The 16,959-nt window shown below is 45.3% G+C and overlaps 1 long non-coding RNA gene across 3 annotated transcripts; it reads left to right on the top strand.

Annotated features, from left to right (window-relative positions):
• The first annotated feature begins 765 nt into the window (after positions 1 to 765).
• Positions 766 to 16,080, top strand: LOC140637656 (uncharacterized). Of its 3 annotated transcripts, XR_012034732.1 has the most exons (7): positions 766 to 902; positions 12,147 to 12,318; positions 12,497 to 12,570; positions 12,978 to 13,281; positions 14,270 to 15,244; positions 15,410 to 15,501; positions 15,676 to 16,080. It is a non-coding gene; the product is annotated as an uncharacterized lncRNA (long non-coding RNA). The 3 variants fall into 3 exon arrangements; XR_012034723.1 differs by lacking the exons at positions 14,270 to 15,244; positions 15,410 to 15,501; positions 15,676 to 16,080 and having other exon boundaries at positions 12,978 to 13,492; XR_012034727.1 differs by lacking the exons at positions 14,270 to 15,244; positions 15,410 to 15,501; positions 15,676 to 16,080 and having other exon boundaries at positions 772 to 902; positions 12,087 to 12,318; positions 12,978 to 13,492.
• The last annotated feature ends 879 nt before the right edge of the window (positions 16,081 to 16,959 follow it).

The following is a 16,959-nucleotide window of genomic DNA, read 5'->3' as shown; positions in this document are numbered from 1 at the left end:
CTGCCCCTCCCATGCTCATGCACACTCTCTGTCTAAAAAATAAATCTTTGAAAAATAAAAAAAAAGATAAAATGAAATAAAACTCCTTTACTTGGAATGTATCTTTGTATTTACCTTTGGTCTTCTTAGTTCCTTCAAAATTAATTCATTTCTTTAATTTATATATATATATAAATCATATATATGTGTATATATATGTGTGTGTATATATATATGTATGTATAGGAGGAACTGCAGAAATGGGCTCCCTCTGGCTACGTGTTTATCTAAAGTTGCCCCACTCGGCCTATCCTTCGGGTCAATAAGGATCCTCACCTTCCTTTTCCCTTCCTGGAGTTTTTTTGTGGACAGCCCTGACACCTGAGTTTCCAGAGTAGGTATCCTCAGGAGGCACTGCCTTCCCTCCTGCCCAAGAACTCTCAGCACACATAGTACAGGTGGAGTGACCAACTGTCCTGATTTGCCAAGGACTACTCAGTTTTAGCCCTGAAAGTCTCATGTCCCAGGAAACCCCTCAGTCCCTAGCAAACAGGATAATTGTCACCCTAATACAGATCAAAAAAAGAGGTGATGCATCCAAAGGATAAAGATTTCTGTGGGCTGCGAGAGCCAGGAAAGGCTTGGAAGAGGGGGTAATATTTGAGACCAAGTCTGGAAATGAGTGGATTAAGAGAGCTGGAGCAGGGGGGTAGCACATTCCAACCTGAAAGTCAGGACTACACAAGTAGATACAAGAGAGAGTGGGTCTACCAGTTTGACTGGTTCAGAGGACTGAGAGATAAGGCTGGAAAATTCAGTCGGGACCAGATTATAGAAGGTCTTAAATGTCAGTATAAGCAACTGGGACTTGACTACATAAGAACTGGGATTTGCTAAAGACCTCTGCCCTTGGAACTGACCTGGTGAGTGATGGCTTTAGAGAGACACACCTTTCATGTCTGTGCAGGATTTGCTGGAAACGAAGGCGGAGAGAGTCAAGGCCCCAAGTCTAGTTAGTTCACTGTGTGCTGCAGTCATCAAAGCCTGAGAGGCAGACACCTGAAGCAGGGGCAAGACAATCCCTCGCAAACTTAGCAAACAATAATGTGGAGAAAGAGAAAATTGGTTGGCCGGCACCAAGACATTAGAAATGGGGTGAGGTGGGTGTCCCGGAGCAATCCAGAATGAAGAGGATAGATGAGAAGTGAGAGGGCGAGTGGAGCGAGCAAGAGGGCAGGAAGTGTGTGCTGGGCAAGGCAACGCTTCTCATGCCTCAGGCATCTTGAGAAAAATCAGTAATTAAGTTCGCCAATTTTAAATGTGAGCGATTTTGTTGTAGAAACCGAAGAGAAGGCTGAGGAGCACAGGAACACGAGGAACCTGTGCTTAGAGCCTTGGGATCCTCTGGTCATAAGCGCCTAAGAATTTGCAGCAATTGTACAAGAGTGGTTGGACTCTCCTGTGCCACCAGAATTTGAGTGGTTTCAGCCGCTCTTGAGGGGTGTGAGTGCCATTCAACTCAGTTCCATTTAGAAGCTCGTGGAAAGGAGCTAGTAGGGAGACATACAGTGAAGGAGGAAAACTGATTGAGCGATGTGGGGGGTATAATGTCGGAACAAGATGAAGACTTTGATCTTAGAGAAATAGGAAGGATTCGTAGGATAGATAGATTCTGGTGAGTTTTTGGATAGGGTTGCATCAAGGGGGCTACTTTCTAGAGATGTCATGAAAATAGGTGGTGGAGTCATGTGCTGGGAGGAGAAGACATTGAAGAAAGAATCTTGGTGACTTAGGAGTTTAGGGATGTACCAGCGGTCGCTGAAACTATGGGTTTCATTGAAGACACCCAGGGAGAGTGTATGGAGTTAGGGAATGATGGCTGGAACTCTTTCATGGTCTTTGTTATTGCAGTCAGAATCTTTTTTTTTTTTAATACATTGCATCAGCTGTCTGAATTACTACCTACTTATTACATTTCTTCCTTTCTGGGTAAAAATAAGAAATAATCACCATAAGAATATATTCATCAAGGATGTGAATATATTCTTCAGTCAAATGAAATGGGATCATTTAATTATGGTGAGGAATGTGCTGGTTTATATCATTACTTAGAGATAATAATGTTCTTATATTGTTGGTCTTGAGATAATTTCTATTTTTATACACTAAAGCAGTTAGTGTTTCTGACCACATTTAGTCACATGCCAAATTGTGAGATTAGGCTTAATAGCTCTAATTAGGCTTCCTGAATTTGTTTAGTGCTAGGGATTTATTTCTCATTTGACAGTTTATCCTATAAGACTTAGCTCGGAACCACCTGTTTTCTTGGCTATTTTTTGCATCATATACATCATGTAAACCATCATGCTTTCCAATAATCATTCAGTATTCATGATTTGTTGTTACTTTCTGATAAGAGCTTCTGAATACTGAAATGAAAGTATTATGAGCTATGTCAGACTCTACTTTGTGGGTCATCAAGGCTAAATATTATATGTTGGTTTCATTGTCCTCTAATGTGTTAGAAAGTATTGATGTGATTTATGTTTGAACTTCTCACCATCCATTTTAAATGTGTGTGATAATTCCTTTTCAGCAACATAGTAACAGATTATATTAATAGGATATTAAAACCTGGGTTAGCAGATTTCCAAATGTAATCACCTCACTGCTTACTTGGCATAAGTATTCTTCATTTTTCAGTTGTGTGATTGACATTTAAAACAATATTACACAAGATGGCACTGGCAAGACTAATCTTCTTTGTATGCCCACCAGAGTATGGTTGGCAATTGTATTATGTGGTTTTATTTTAATTGTATATGAATTAGATGATATAAGGAAGGGAAAAAAATAGAAAAAGTCTAAAACTGCCAGAAAGAAATAGAATCAGAGTTCAAGAAAACTTGAATCTCCTCTCCATTATACAGTAAAAGATTTCCTTAGTGATAATCATCTATTTGAATATATTCACTACCTAACAGCTTTTGCTCAGATATTGTGTGGTTTCAAATCAAAGAATATATTTTTTTCTGTTGATCTAACTATATAATGAAAGCCAAAATAATTATAATCAGCCAGACTGCAAAAATCTTCTCATCACAGCTGTCAACAACCCAAGGTCTTCTGACTTTCAATCTTTATCACTTTGTAGTAACACTGTATATTTTCTACACATAATTTCTATATGTAAATAAATGATATATAATAGTTTATGTCACCTTTTTCTTTAATATTTTTGCTAATAGCTATTTTAAATAGGTATTATATATACCTATTTAATATATAATATATAAATATATATAGCATAATTATATATATATGTATATGTATATATATATATATATATATATAGCATAATTTGCACTATGTTATGGTGTTTTATTGTATCATGGCAGTCCCCAAATCTTGATCATTTTGACAACACTGGCTTCCAGTAGAATGTACTTACAAATATCCTTGGACTTTTTTCCCCATTAATTTGTATTATTTTCTTGATGCATACATCAAAAATAAACTTACCAAAGTAAGAGATATTCATTTGATTTTAATGTCTTTTGTTAGTAGTATATCAGATTGATCTACAGATTTAAAAAAAAGATAGTGTAAAGGCAAGGCATCTGCTCCCCAAAAGCCTTCACTATATTGGATTTACTGTTCACTTGGTACTTTCCAAGTGTTTACAGTTGCACTTCTTTTTCCCCCTTCCCTTATTTTTTTAAAAGTAAGCTCTACTCTCGACATGGGGCTTGAACTCATCACCCAAGATCAAGTCAGCTCATTTTGCCAACTAAGCCAGCCAGGTGCCCCTATAGCGGTACTTCTCAAATCATCAGCAATGCCGAAATTTTTCTAATAGTCAAATATTTATCAAGTGCCTACTATTTTGCCAAAAAATCACTGGATCCTGTAAATAGGCATCCTTGCCCATAGGTAGCATAGTGGAATGTTTAAGAGCATGGACTTTGAAAGCTGCTTTGTTATCTGTGATGAGCTTTTGAGGCCAAATTCTCATGCAATTAAGATTGCCTACCAAATTAAGTACAAGTTCAGTTATGCATCCATGACCACCAATATTCATTTCTATACACTCTTTCCTAGTGCAATATTTGGAACATGCTTAGAGTGAAAAATTATTCATTGTTTATCTGAAATTTGAGTTTAACTGGGCATCCTCTACTTTATCTGGTAACCTTGGCAACCCTGCACACGGATAGCTTGAATTTGGCTTCAAACATACATAAGGGCTTGCTTTAGGTTATGAAATCTCAGGGAATTTTGTCCACATTCTCCCAGGGCAAATGTTGAGATGGGTTAATTTGAAAGACCTTCTTCTTAAAGGTAGTTTCATTTCTGGCTCACTCATACTGATAGTGTTGCCTATTGGAATCTCAAATCTATGGAATGATCTTGCATAGCACCTTGGCCGTATCTGCTAACTTCCACATACTGTGTCATTTGCAAAATGTACAAAGGTCCCTTAGGTTGATCAAAGGGGTGAAAATCAGCTTTATAGATCACTTGTCTTTCAGGACTCTTCCTTTTTTTGTTGTTTCTATAGATTCCTTACTGTCCTGCCAACTATGATACATAGTTCATCCAGTATTTCTAGTTGGTTTCGGCAGCAAGGAATCAAGGAGAAGGGGTTGTGAGGGGAGAGACACTCATATATCTCAAATGAGATTCTATCCGAACCCGTCCTTCGATCCCTTGTTCTTGCTAACTCTGAAATCTGGTATCCTCCGTCTCTTTCAAGTTTTCACATTCCTTACCAGTCACTGGGTCTAGCCCAGAGGAGTTCGTATCATTTGACTTTGCTTTCATACTCCGCAAAGCCTGGTGATCCATTTGTGACAGAGTATGGGAGCTTCCTCTGAGTTCCATCTAACAACTTGAGCCACTACCGTATTTATTTCCCATCAGTGTTCTTCCTCTCAGTCTGAACCCATTTCCCTGGTCACTAATCTCTTGAGTTCTATAGAATATAAATCAGACTAATGCTGTCACCATCAGCCTCCAACTTGTTTTCTGATTAATCCAAGGAATTCCATTCTTACTGGTGTTTCTGGAACCACACCTGAGATCCTCATGGGATTAGCTTTAGATTAGTTTTCTACTTGCCTTTAGGAAGATCAGATTTCAGAGTGAGGTGCCCCTGGACACCCCTGCCTTCCTGGGTAAGTGACCAGCAACTTCTTTTTCCTGTTGATCCTGATGTCTGAATTTTAGCTTGTTTTTATCCTAGGTCCACTCAGCCCTGTACAGTCATGGTACCAATGGTGTGCTCAGCTGGCTCATGCCTGATTGCCAGAGCCAATTGTTTGGCTTCTGGAACTGAGAACTGGTGAATAAGAACAACTATGTTTCTAGAAGAAAACATAGGATTCAATCCTTCTGCCTTGAGTTAGGCAATGATTTTTTTTTTTTAAGATTTTATTTATTTATTTGACAGAGAGAGAAAGAGAGTATAAGCAGGGGGAGTGGCAGGCAGAGGGAGAGGGAGAAGCAGGCTCCCAGTAGAGCAGGGAGCCTGACCTGGGGCTCAATCCCACAGTCCAGGCCGATCATGACCTGAGCCTAAGGTAGATGCTTAACTGACTGAGCCACCCAGGTGCCCCAGGCAATGACAACTATGACACCAGAAGCATAAATGACAAAAATAAAAAAGTAGTTAAATTGGGCTGCATCAAAATTTAAAAGTTCAAAGGACACACTAAGAAAATGAAAATACAGTCCACACAATGGAACAAAATATTTGCAAATCATGTATCTGGTTAGGGATTTATATCCAGAATGCATTTTTAAAAAGATTTTATTTATTTATTCATGAGAGACAGAGAGAGAGAGAGAGAGAGAGAGAGAGAGAGAGAGTGAGGCAGAGACACAGGCTCCCTGCATGGAGCCTGATGTGGGACTCGATCCTCGGGCTCCAGGATCACACCCTGGGCCGAACTAAAGGCAGAATTAAACCACTGAGCCACTCAGGGATCCCCAGAATACATTTTTAAAAACTCCTTTAACTCAATAATACTTTTAAAAAATAACCGAATTAAAAGATAGGTAAATGATTTGAACAGATATGTAACCAAAGCTATACAAATGGCCGATAAGCACATGAAAAGATCCTCAACATCATTAGTCACTAAGGAAATGCAAACCAAAACCACAATGTATAAATACTTCATATCCACTAGGAAGGTTATAATAAAAAAGATAGACAATAGCAAATATTGGCGATTCAATGGTTTTTAATACATTTACGGAGCAAATGGGAGGAAGTGGGAAAATTAGGAATGTCCAGGCTAGGCATATTCATAGAAGCAGAAAGTAGATTTGTGGTTGCCTAAGGCTGGAGGGGAGAGAGTGATGACTTGGAATAATCACAGGTGTAACTGAGCCCAAGAGCACGCAGCAAAGCCAATCACTGACTTATTAAGTAGGTAACAAGGAAAGGGTTTATTCCAGAAGCAATCAAATAAGGAGACAAAAGCATAGCTCAGTCTGTCTCTCCCGACTGAGATTAGAATAAGTTTTTATAATCTATAGGGGTTGAGGGATCCCTGGGTGGCACAGCGGTTTGGTGCCTGTCTTTGGCCCAGGGCGCAATCCTGGAGACCCGGGATCGAGTCCCACGTCGGGCTCCCGGTGCGTGGAGCCTGCTTCTCCCTCTGCCTGTGTCTCTGCCTCTCTCTCTCTCTCTGTGTCTCTCATGAATAAATAAATAAAATCTTAAAAAAAAAAAAATCTATAGGGGTTGGGGTAACACACATATTGATGAAAAGGGCAGGAAGATTTATGACTATTGGTGAGGAAGGATGGAGCATGTGCATTGAGCAAACATATGTAACATCCATCCCATGTTCATTTTGGGTTGGAAACTTAACATTAAAATGAGGCAAATGGGGCAGCCCGGGTGGCTCAGCGGTTTAGCACCACCTTCAGCCTGAGGTGTGATCCTGGAGACCCAGGATTGAGTTCCACGTCCGGCTCCCTGCATGGAGCCTGCTTCTCCCTCTGCCTGTGTCTCTGCCTCTCTCTCTCTCTCTCTCTCTCTCTCTCTCTCTCATGAATAAATAAAATCTTTAAAAAATAAATTTAAATAAATAAATAAATAAATAAATAAATAAATAAATAAATAAATAAATAAAATGAGGCAAATGTTGGCTTCTTACACCAGAAGGTCATCTGTAGGACAAGGAGAGGGACTCTGGGCATGCTCTGGGAGAGCTGGGTCTTGGGCTTATTAGCTCGGGTAAGAAATGCGGGGCCTTGCTCACATAGGCTGGAATCATATCCGTGACCTTCATTTGTATCAGTCCAGGCCTCTGCGAAAACAGCTGGTGGTTTGTTAGTAGGGTCTGAAAAGAAACAAAAGCTGATTAGGGAGAAAGAGGTCTCCGAAAAATAGACTTTAATTTTCCCAATAGTCTTACCTTCATTAACCCTCTGGGGCACAGTTTCACAGACTTCCTTTTTGGAATATTGAACACGTTCTAAAATTAGATCATGGTGATGGTTGCACAATTCCGTAAATGTACTAAAAACCATTGAATTGTGCACTTTAATTGTGCACTTTACATACCACACAACTGTATGTGTCAGTCATGGATTATATGTCAATAAGCTGTTAACCCCTCCAAAAAAAACAGAATCATACTCAAAGCACACCCCTTTTTGATTAGTTTCTAATATTTTAGTATTATCTGTGCTCTTGAAGTTATTTACTAAGAGGTGGTGCCCAAGTGGCCCAAGAATGTAGGGTCGGGCTGTATATGATATTAAACTGGCAAAAACTGTTTAGCTCAACTAAGATCTGGTTTATTTCTTCGTGTGAGAAGCAGCAGCCAGATGGCAGGGGTGATAACGCGCCGTGCTAATCCCTACCGAAGACTCCTTTGCCTGAGATTTAGACACAGACAATAATGATCCGCACATTATGAGACATAGGATGATGCCACAAAGGGCTTCCTGACAAAACTATTAGAATCCGTGTGCGGTGGACCCAGCCAGCCATCCTGCTGCGCTTCATCAACAGATTTTGTTAAGTATTACAGAAACTGCGAAAATGAATTAGATCCCATTTCTGTCTGCAAAGCTCAGTCAAACAGTAGAAACCACTTTAAATATTTAAAGCCAAAGGCATTTCATACAGAGAAACGAGTGCTTGGGAACTTCTGATTGGGGTTAAGGAGTGAAAGCTGTGGGGCTGCCACCAGCTTCCCGATTCACTAAAACTACACCTGAAGCTTCTTGCGCTCATGCAGGAGTCAGAGAAACGCGGAGATGGAAATCAGTGGCCGTGGGGGTCTTGCAGCCCTGGGCCCCGGATACAGGGCAGGAAGGGAAACTGATGCAAAAAGTCGTGTCCTGATTCCCATTTCAATGGTGGGAGGAAGGCTCGGCTTCTCCCCTCCCCGCCTTCAACCCAGGCCTGGGCTCCGTGGCCTCCGTCCCCTCGGGGCTCGGAACTGTCCTGGCAGCGCTTCTTGTGGCTCCTTTGGCCACTTGCAGGGCGACAGGCAGGGAGCGAGGGAGCCGGAATGACGCCAGGTCCCAACAGGCGGCCGACACTTGCCGCCCTCAGGGGCAGCCGGCTACTCCCTGGGAGCAGGGATGGTTTCCCAGACGGAGGGGTGCAGGCTGCGGTGCTTTCTCTCCCCTCCTGCCCTCCCTGCTGCCTGCAGGCCTTGGCCCGGGATGCCGAGCATGCACCTGCTCCCGAGTGTACACCTGCCCCCGAGCGTGCACCTGCCCCAAGCGTGCACCTGCCCCCGAGTGTGCACCTGCCACCCGCCGCACCGTGGCAGCAGGACGCGCACCTGTGAGGCCCCGCCTCTGGCAGTGTCAGGGACCAGGGCGCTGAGCAGCTGACACCCCTGGGGCCCGGGCAGGGCCAGAAGAGGGGCTCGCGGCTCAGCGGGCGACAGGACACGGTGCCCTGCCCCTCGGGGAGAAGCCAGCGGGTCCAGGGTTGCAGCTGCTGGGTACCGAGGAGCAGGCCCCAGAGAGCCTGCAGGCCGGTTGTCACTTTCCAGATGGAACCCGCTGAGCGCAGCGCCGCGCACCTGGGCATCGAGCAGGGGACCGAGGACTTGGGGACAGCGACCACCGCCCTCAGACAAAGACAGAAACCCAAGTGCTAGCTTTACTTCCTGAATGAAACCGTGGCCCCTCCATGGAAAGCAAGCACGGAAGTGTATTTCCAGGAGTGCCTGGCTGGCTCCCCGGGGAGCGTGACTCTGCATCTCGGGGTTGTGAGTTCAAGTCCCATGTTGGGTGTAGAGATTACTTAGGACAAAGTCTTTAAATTAAGGAAATACATAATAAAGTGTATTTATAATAGTTCCAACCAAACACTCTTTTTCCTGAGAACTGTGCTGTTCTCTTAACCTCTGACTTAAAAAAAAAAAAAAAAAGTCTATGTACATGCTTTACACCATTGGGCAAAGTGATTTGCAATATTTGATCAATAATTCATTATAAGTTCTAAGGAGGCACATTAAAAAAAAAAATCTTTGTTCTGAAAAACCTCCAAGGCCAATTTCAGCATGAGTTGGGACGCTCAGTTAGAATTCTCTGGAGGATCACTGCTGCAGTGTCGTGCTGCCCGAAATGAAGGAAGGCTGGCCTCCAGACTGGAGCGTGGGTCTGTGCTTCCCAAGCAAACAAACTCTCCGAGTTCAAAATCAGAGGTCATGACCTGAGCAAAAACCCCAGGAGTAGGAGGCTCAAGTGACTGAGCCGCTCAAGCACCCCAAGTGGTGGTAACTTTGATAGATCATCTACTGCTACTTGGTGATATTAAACACATAAATATATACCAAGCACTGCCCCCAAACTGCGAAGAAGGTGACCAGGAGAAGGGAGACACAATTGCAAACTTTATGGCAAATGCTGTTTATAAAGTTATTGGACGAATGGCCTCAAAAATATGTTTATGCGACTATGTGCAGATGTAGGCTGAAGAGGAGGAAGTACTTTTTAAGAGTTCAGTTGGGATCTTCTGAAATATTAACCGCAGAAAGTCATAAAGTGTCCTTGGATAGCTTTTATTATTATTATGAAAGAACCAGTTTATCTTTGGGGAACATTTAAACATAGTCCCGCTTAAAGTCAGCAGCTGTCTGAAATGCTGCCCTTCTAGATCTCTTATTCTCTGGTGCTGTCTCTGGTTAGCGAGGTGTCCCCCCACCCTGTGACTTGAATGTCCTCTCAATCTGTTGGGAAAGAGCTGCGATACCAGCTGTGGATGTGCTTCCTGAAGTATGTGCCATTGAGCTCTGTGCCACCAGGCAGCAGGAACAAGCAGGCCTCGCTCCAGCTTCTGGCTGAGCCGCACGCCATCCGATTCACCAGCTATTTGCTTACAGTCTAGCCGATAGGCATTTATTATGTACATGCTATTACTAGATCTGTAAAGACTATAAAATAGCTTAATAACACTTTCTCCTATCTAGTAGATTTCGAGTTGCCTCGTCAAAACCTATGCTAGGGGCACGTATGAATTATCGCCCTCATTAGAAAGACCAGTGAAGACCAAAGGAAAGGAAACCAGAGGTCAGCAACGTGGTCGTAAGCAGCCAGACTGTAAATATTTTAGGCTCTGCAGGGCCGTATGGTCTTTGTTGCAGCTATTTAACGCCCCATCCTAGTATAAAAGCATCTACAGATAATATGTAAATGAATGGATGTGGCTATGTTCCTATAAAATTTTATTTATAGACACTGAAATTTGACTTTCATATAATTTCCATGTGTCACAGAACATTATTCTTTCGATTTTTTAAAAAGTATTTAAAATGTAAAAACCATTCCTAGCTTGGCCATACAAAAACAGGCCATGGGCCATAACTTGTCAGTCCCTGATCAATGAAATTACTGCCTAACACAGTTGTGGATAAACATGAGGATGCAGGCAATATAACAAAATATTAGAATGTGTGTATGAAGCTATGGTAAATATTTAAAATATTTTCATACCAAGAGTTGGAAAGATTTTACCATCTTTCCACTTATGTGGGTTCTGTATTTAGATAGCACAGACCTAGCTCTCCTTAAACGAGTAATTTCAGCACTGGTACAGAAGTCATTCAAATGACTGCAAACTAAAAGATGAAAAATAGACACCTAAAACCTTCAGATTTGTCATAGTTCTTAGCCTTATGTCACTGGAAGTTGAATTGCTTCCCGTACAATTCTCTTATACCTGGCTTATTTTTGTTTTTGTCTTCTGAACAACTGACCTGCATATTTATCAGGGTTCTCCAGAACCAATGGGAGTATATATATATGAATGTTGGGTTTTTTATTTTATTTTATTTTATTTTATTTTATTTTATTTTATTTTATAGATTTTATTTTATTTATTTTTAAGATTTATGTATGTATGTATGTATGTATGTATGTATTTATGATAGAGAGAGAGAGAGAGAGAGGCAGAGACACAGGAGGAGGGAGAAGCAGGCTCCATGCCGGAGCCGGACGTGGGACTCGATCCCGGGACTCCAGGATCGCGCCCTGGTCCAAAGGCAGGCACTAAACCGCTGAGCCACCCAGGAATCCCAATGTTGGTTTTTTTAAAGGCAGGTCTAGGGTGGGTCCTGAGAGCCTACATTTCTTTTTTATTTTTTTCTTTTCTTTTTTTTAAAGTAGCCTCCATGCCCAACATGGGACTTAAACTCACACCCTTCTAGATCTATTATTGATGTATAGATTGATCTGCATCAAGAGTCGCATGCTCTACTGACTTAGCCAGCCAGGCACCCCTATATATGTGATTTTTTTTTTTAAATAAGAAATTGTTTCATGTGATTATGGAGGCTGAAAGGTCCCAAGACCTGCAGTCAGTAGGCTGGAAACCCAGGAGAGCCAGTGATGTAGTTCCAGTCCAAGCCTGAAGACCTAGAGACCAGGAGGGCCAACGGTGGAAATCCCAGTCTTAGAGCAGAAGACCAGTGTCCCAGCTTAAATAGCCGGGGGGAGGGGGAGCAAATTCTCCGTCCCTTCACCTTCTGAATTCTATTCAGCCCCTTGGCAGGACTGTATGATGGCCTCCTACCCTGGGGAGATGATATTGTGACCTATAGTAAGGGATTATTTTCCAACAGTGATGACCTCCTCACAAGCACATGCCTCTCACGAAGGCTCTCCTTCACGGCTGTCCACAGAGTTGAAGAGGGACAACGGGGGTGCAGAGCCCCGGTGCTACTCGACGGATGTGAAACACCAGCAGGGTGTAAAGTCCCCGCCACCTTTGCCCGAACCACTCCACGGTCCTCTGGCCACTTGCGGGAGGACGGTCCTTCAGATGGGGGCGGCTGTAGGAGCACCCTGGACCAGGTGAGGGAGAAACTATCCCAATAAGTACACTTTGGATTGTAAAGGTGTGTATGTACATTTGTCCATCTACGCATTTGTACGTCTGTCCTTGTTGCTGGTATAGAGCTCCCAAGTGGTTAGAATTTTCCGATAAAAGAAATTGGGAGGATCTTTTATTATAATAGACTCTTTTCCTCAGTTCCGAAGTCCCTTCAGAGCCCTCCAGGTGAAATGGTCGTGTTGTTGTGCAGAACAAGCCCTTTTCAACTACAGGTGAGTCTACAAGGTGACTTTCAGGAATCCTGGAAAGATGGGGGGTGAGGGGTGCTGCCTGTCTGAAGAATCAATCATGTGATTGGGGGGGTGGAATCTTCAGTCCAATCCCCTGCCTTCCTGGGAGAGGAGGGGGCTGAAAATGGAGTTCAGTCATCAGTGCCCGAGGATTTAATCAGCCATGCCTCTGTAGGGAAGCATCCATAAAAACCTGAAGGGAGAGGGTTCAGAGAGCTTCCCGGTCGGTGGATGTCAGGTTGAGGATGCCAGGGGAGTGTCTCCATGTCCCTTCCCGCATCCCTTGCCCTATGCATCTCTCCATCGGGCTGCTGAACCGTATCCTGTAATATCCCTTATAACAAATCGGCAGCCCGGTGCATAGAATGTTCTTTTTTTTTTTTTTGAAGGTGGGCTCCATGCTGGGTATGAACTCATGGGGCTTGAACTCACAACCCTGAGATCAAGACTTGAGCTGAGATCAAGAGTTGGACACTCAACAGCCGCCCGGACGCTCATGTAAAATGTTCTCCAGAGTCTCCGAGCTGCTCTAGCAAATTAAGTAAGCCCGAGGAGGAGGTTATGGGCCCCTCCGATCTACGGCAGATGGAAGCCGGGGTGACAGCCTGGGCTCATGACCGGTGTCTGAAGTAAGAGTGGGAGCAATCCTGCAGGGCTGAACCCTTGGCCTGTGGGATCTGAAGTGATGTCCGGGTAGGTACAGTCAGAACTAAGCTGAACTGCAGGACCCCCAGCTGGTCGGAATCCCCCCACCCCACACCCTGGTGTTGGACACCCCTTCGGAGGACCATTGGTTTTACTCCGTCTGCCGATTCCGACGTTAGCTTCACCCAGAAGCAGCCTCACAGACACACCTGGCTGCCCTGTAGCCTGGTCCAGCCGGCACGTAAAATGCATCATCACACCTGTATTTCTTTTTTTTGTTTTTTTTTTCACACCTGTATTTCCAAAGCGATGCGTCACTCATGGATAGTACGATGGGAAGTAGATCAATGGTGTGTTGTGAGAAGACCAGTCAGCTCTCCCAATAAAATCAAATGTTGCGTTGGTTTAACACCCATGTGTAGCCACGGGCCTCCCCGATAGCATGGAGGGGGCGGGGGTGTTTGCTAGAACCTACCTGGCATTCAACAAAGTGCAGACTGGAAATGGGAGGGTATTCAGGTCTCCTGGGTGGTGTGGGACCTGCGTGGTGGGTCAGGTGCTCCACGCCTCCTTTCCTTAATGGCTAAATCTGAGGCTGCCTGGAAGGTCCTGGTAGGACGGCATCTGTTATTGGCTTTATCCTTTCTTATTCCTCAGGCTGTGAGTGGGGGTGAGCAGGGTGCTTAGAGTACCTTTGTCCACCTGAGAGAACAAGGCACCACACACTGGGTGGTTTAAGCAACGAAAATGCATGTTCTCACTGTTCTGGAGGCTGGAGGTCCCTGCTCAAAGTCCTGCAGGGCCACTCGCTGGTGGGAGCCCCTTCCTGGCTTGCAGACAGTGATCGTGTCGCTGGGGCCTCCCGTGGCCTCTCCCCGGGCATGTGCCGTAGGCGAGCAAGCTGAGACCTGTTGCATAAGGGCTGCTAATCCCACCCGACCAGGCCCGGCCCTCAGGGCCTCACCTCATTCTTTTTTTTTTTTTTTTTCCTCACCTCATTCTAATCATCTCCCAACGCCCCCCCCCCCCCCCCCAGGTACCATCTTCACTATATGAATTTGGGGAGGACGCCAACACTCGGGCCGCAGCGCGAGGCAAGACGGATCTGTCTCCCTTGGGGAGTCGATGAATTATTTTCACTGGCATGAGGGTCCTGGCGTCAGAGGCCACCACTCATCTTCCAGCCCTCTGATCCATCTGATCCGAGCCTGCTCAATCCCTTTACCAACAAATGCGGGACGTGGGTGATGCTATTGTCGCCAGTCGTGAGGGGCCTGGGCTGTGAGAGACTCCACGGGCCTCTGAGGCCTCGGCGGAAGCCTAGCTCAGCTGGCGGCTCTAAGGACTGGCCCCAGATTTGCCCTCGGTCCGCGGTTCTCAACCCTGAACCCTGGCTGCTCACGGAGTAACAGAATTACCTGGGGGGGGGGGTTGGGGGAGGCTGGTGCCGGTTGGGAAAATACCAAAGCCCTAGACCACCCGCAGAATCGGATGTGGCGGCTCTGGAGCAGGGGCTGAAGCTTCGGTTTGCTCTAATGTGCAGCCTTCAGGGTGTAGGCGGCCGCCCCACAGGGGCCTGCGCCAGTTGCCCACCATCCACCAGGAGCTTTGTCTTTTGACATCAGCTTTGATGCGGGGTTATATTTGCCAAGAGGCCAAACAATAGTAAGCTTTAAAAAGTTGTTTGAGGGCAGCCCGGGTGGCTCAGTGGTTTGGAGCCTGCCTTTGGTCCAGGGCGTGACCCCGGGGTCCCAGGATCGAGTCCCCCATTGGGCTCCCTGCATGGAGCCTGCTTCTCACTCTGCCTGGGTCTGTCTCTCTCTCTCCATCTCTCACGAATGAATAAATAAAATCATTAAAAAATATTTTAAAGAAAGTTCTTTGAATCACCTAGGAGAAAACAAACATCATTCTATCTAAAAACAAAACATTGCCGACCGAAGTACCAATGTGCACAGGAGCATTTTCCACAACCGCCCACAGGTGGAACCGCCGGAATGTCCATCAGCAGGTGAGTGCATGAACCAAGTGTGCTGTGCACATACAACGGAATATTATTCGGCCTTAAAAAGCAATGAAATTCTGACGTGTTATGACATGAATGAACCTTGAAAACAGGAGGCTGAGTGAAATAAGCCGGACACACGATACAGATACTGTGTGATTTCACTTTCAGGAGATGCCTACGGCCCGCAAACCCACGGAGGCGGAAAATAGAAGTTTCCAGGAACTGATGGTCAAAAGGAATGGTTGATCGGTGCTTAGCAGGTAGAGTTTCTGTAGGCATGATAGAAAGTTCTAGACATGAAAAGTGATGATGGTTATATAACATTGTGAACATACTTCATGCCACTGAACTGTACACTTAAAATGGCTGAAATGGTAAATTTTATGTTCTGTATATTTTACCACAATAAAACAACACAAACCTCCTCTTTATAGGGCTGATGCTTCTGAGTGAAGATCCAGGCTACTCTGCTGTCGTCAGGCTTCTACCACTCGCAGTAAAAAGCTGAGTCGGCAATAGTGGAAGGAAATCCCATTTAACAAAGGTTTTTAGAAGGCTTCAGCAGTCTGAAGTCCATATAAGATGATTGTCATTGCAGGACGTTTTTTCAGGTTTCTTTCTTTCTTCTTCTTTTTTTAATAGCAGTAAGTATGTTCAAGTCTAGTAAAGGAAAAATATAATGCTTTCTCTGGAATTTATCTTTCTGAAAACATTGAAGTCAGACTTAATGTCTGAAAATACAAATAATGATCTCATCAACCTAATCTGGAACTATGGATTGACTATGGTTTTTTAGCTACAAGGGTAGGAAGTGTGTAGTTCTCAGCCTCAAACATTAACCACCAGTGATCACCATGAAGTTGCAGCAGTTTACCCTGCTCACCCTGCGGGTGGCCAGAGGCAGCAGCGTATAACAAAGGGTTTGTTCAGACCTAAGACAATCGCATAATTAGTTCTTTCGGGGAGGCCGGAGGCCGGCTAAGAAGTGAGCGGAGTAGATGATTCTAGAGCAAAGACCCTCTTGTAGATGAACCGTCACCGGCTCCCTCTTCCCTTCCAGTCAGTTCACGTGAACCGCTACTCTTTTAACTGGCCTCCCTCCCTCTCCCTCCCTCCTCTCCTTCCCCTCCCTCTCCCCCTCCCCCTGCCTCCTTCCCTCCCCCTCCCTCCTCCCCTCCCCTTCCCTCTCCATCCTCTCTCCCTCCTCCCCTCCCTCCTCTCCTTCCCCTCCTTCTCCCCTCCCCCTCCCTCCTCCCCTCCCTCCTTTCCCTCCCCTTCCCCCTCTCCCTCTCCCTTCCCCTCCCCCTCTCCCCCTCCCTCTCCCTTCCCTTCCCTCCTCCCTTCTGCCCTTCCCTATCCCCTCTCCCTGGGGTCTCCGTCGGAGAAGCAGTGACCACGGTGGGAAACCTCTTCGCGGAGGGCTCCTGAGTTAGAGATGCGGGTGCCCCCCCCCGCCCCTCCCCCCCAGGCGCCCAAGGCCTCCCCTGCAAGGGGCCCACTCTGGGGTACAGGTCGGGGTGGGGTGGACGCACCAGGGGAAGATGCAGGTGTAGGTCACAGAGGCTCCCAGGGCCGTCCTTGCGCGTCTCCCTCCCACATCCAGACGTGCCCCTGCTCGGAGCCTCCCCCACCCCCTGGGCCTGTGAGGGGCAGCAGGCGGCAGCACGTCCCTCCTACCTTCTGCCTTGACTAAACTTCCAGAAGTTTCCCTTTCCTTC

The sequence above is a fragment of the Canis lupus genome, chromosome 1 (assembly GCF_048164855.1).
Source record: "Canis lupus baileyi chromosome 1, mCanLup2.hap1, whole genome shotgun sequence".
Taxonomy (NCBI): Eukaryota; Metazoa; Chordata; class Mammalia; order Carnivora; family Canidae; genus Canis; species Canis lupus.
Note: the sequence above shows the minus strand (reverse complement) of the source record. Positions and strands in the feature narration are given on the sequence as shown.